Here is a 3,025-nt window from a genome sequence, read left to right on the forward strand (position 1 = left end):
CTACAGATTTGAGATTTTCATGGGAGCATGAAAGACCTTATGAGAGTCTTCAATCAGAACAGCATGCGCCCATGTTCCCAAGGACCTGCTAATCATAAGCAATATTTCAAGGCTTAGATCTATCACACTAGCATTAAAGAATTTACATACTTACCTCTCAGATTCCATCTCTGAGAGGAATATCTAAGCTTTGGTATTCTTGGCTAAGTCCAGACATACAAATCACGAAGGAGATTCTTGATAAATTGGTAATAGAGCAGAGTATGATCTCCATGCATAAGTGTCTTTCAGATCTTACAAAGGGAAGTAGATTTATAGACTTGCAAATATGTGGGAGGCACAATAGAAAAATATGCTCACAGATAACAAGAAATCAAATACATTGTTCATAAGCTGCTTGGAAGAACAGGGTTTTTCTTTGCAAAATCCTGAAAAGAGCTGAATCAGAGATAATAACATGTTCATCTGAGAATACGGCTTAGAGAGCTTCATGTCCCTGTAAATGAGACATATCCTGTAAGAAAGCAGAAAATCAGCAAGGGACGACAGCAACTGCTGAGAGGTAATGAAATATGTTGAGGATAGGGGCAAGAAGATTTCCAGCTAAAGCCCTCTTTCTTTGAAACTTCAGCTGGAAGTTCTGACTCCTTACCAAGTCAGGGAATGATCGAGCATCATTGATCAAACAGAAGAGAGCACATTGCATCCAGTTTACGGTGTCAGTGGGAGAACAACCCAATTCTGCAAAGGTAAATAAATGAGTAAAGAATTCTAAGGCATGAACAAAGAATAAACAAAGAGAATTTGCAGAAGAACCTGATTAATTCCAAAGAATGAAAGGCAGATACTCATTTTGTTACACAAGGTAGGTCTCAAGACAGAGAATCAGACAAATTTCCTTCCTGAGAGAAATCCTCAGATAATATGTGTTCATCACAGTTTTTTGTTTGAACATCATGGAGTTAGCTAGCCACTCTGTTGGTTAAAATTAGGAGGTTGTGGAACTGAGTATGTGAGAGAAGTTATTTTCAAAATTTTTAGATTGAAATGTAACAGGGAATAGACACACAAAGGAGAGATACTTTAAATGCAATTCCTGTTCAAGGGGCTTCATGCAGCACTCAGTTTTTAGTGCATAATCTACAGGGAAAAAAACAAAAACACATTTGTATGTCCTATCTGCTTAAACAATTCACTCATGGATTCCACTGCAAGGCTGCAAGAAGATCCATCCAAAAACAATCACACATTTGAAAATACTTAGGAAAAGTGCTTGACCATAAGATAAATCGTATATTTCCCAGATAATACTTGGGTACTAAACAATTATCTTTTAAAAATGTAAACACAATTGAGTAATTACAACTTCTGTTCATTGCAAAGAAGGTGAAGGTCACAGCGCATGAAATAAAAGAATGTAAGTGTGCATGATAAAATGTTTTAGGTTGATAGCTCAAGAAAGTTATCTCTAAAATAGAAACATTTAAGCAGAAATCTGAGCAATAAGTAGAACTTAATTATGAGAAGTATAGTAGAAACATGATTCTTCTGCCTAACGAAATAAAGGAAGAGGCTGGGTTAAGAAATGACTTGATCTACTCTAAGAAATGATCAAGGTCAACATGGCAGTTACCTAGAGCCCAAGGAATAAAGCCCTGTGAGAACCTAGAGAACTGGTAGGTTCTAAGATACAGTCATACAGACCTTTCAGGCCATGTGGTTGGTTAATTATTTGTTTTTCTGTTTGTAATATATTTAAAGATTTTTTTAAAGACATAGTGCCTTACAGTTTTACTACAGTGTGTCTAGATGTGTGGATTTACTTAAGTTAATTGCCTTTGGCTCTCTATGGCCTTTTAAAATTAAGGGGAGATGCTAATCTTAACGCCAGGGCAATTCTCAGCAATTACCCTCAATAATAGCTTATCTGCCATTGTCTCTATGCTCTTTCTCAAAAAAGCCTATTAATTGTTTGATGGAGTCTTTCAATCACCCATCAAGGGATTTATACTTGGCTTTTTATTCTATTCTTTTATTTTTCCCCTTTGCTAACTTAGAGTGAATTCTTGAGTATAACTAGTTGATCAATTCTCTTTGACTATTACCAGATCACAGCGTATCTAATTTAGGAAGTCTGAGTTTCCACTTTTGTTTTTTCCTGTGGCAATCATAATATCTTCCTTTACAAGGAATTTAATTTGGTTCATTTACCTTTTTTAGTATATGTGCTGCTGAAGCGAGCATGGTTCATTTACCTTTATATGATTTCCTGATTTCTATCTCTATTTGCTTTTTTAAACACTTTACTTACATTTTCTTCTTTTTAAGAAATACAAATTTACAAACATTTTCGGCCAGGCGAGGTGGCTCACGCCTGTAATCCCAGTACTTTGGGAGGCCCAAGACAGGTGGATCACGAGGTCAAGAGATTGAGACTATCCTGGCCAAACCCTATCTCCACTAAAAATACAAAAATTTGCTGTGCATGGTGGTAAGCGCCTGCAGTCCCAGCTATTAGGGAGGCTGAGGCAGGAGAATCGCTTGAACCTGGGAGGCAGAGGTTGCAGTGAGCAGAGATGGCGCCACTGCGCTCCAGCCTGGGCTATAGAGCAAGACTCTGTCTCAAAAACAGACAAACAGACAAACAAACAAACACAATTTCCATCCAGGGTGTGGTGGTATGCCTGTAATCCTAGGTACTTAGGAGGCTGAGGCTGGGGGATGTCTTGAAGCCGGGAGTTTGACCTACATGAGCTATGATGATGCCTGTGAATAGCCACTGCACTCCAGCCTAGGCAACATAGTGAGACCTCATCTCTTAAAAAAAAAAAAAAATATATATATATATATATGTATATGTGTGTGTGTGTGTGTGTGTACATTGTATTGTTGAATTCATCTGTCAGTTACCTTATTTAGTAAATAAAAACCATTATTTTATCTCATTTTCTTTGAAACTTTTGTCAGCTTATTATTCACTACAAAAGATTTGGGTTTCCACATTGGGTGGTTGGGTGGGTGCTGT

This window comes from Papio anubis, chromosome 5, assembly GCF_008728515.1.
Source record: "Papio anubis isolate 15944 chromosome 5, Panubis1.0, whole genome shotgun sequence".
Taxonomy (NCBI): Eukaryota; Metazoa; Chordata; class Mammalia; order Primates; family Cercopithecidae; genus Papio; species Papio anubis.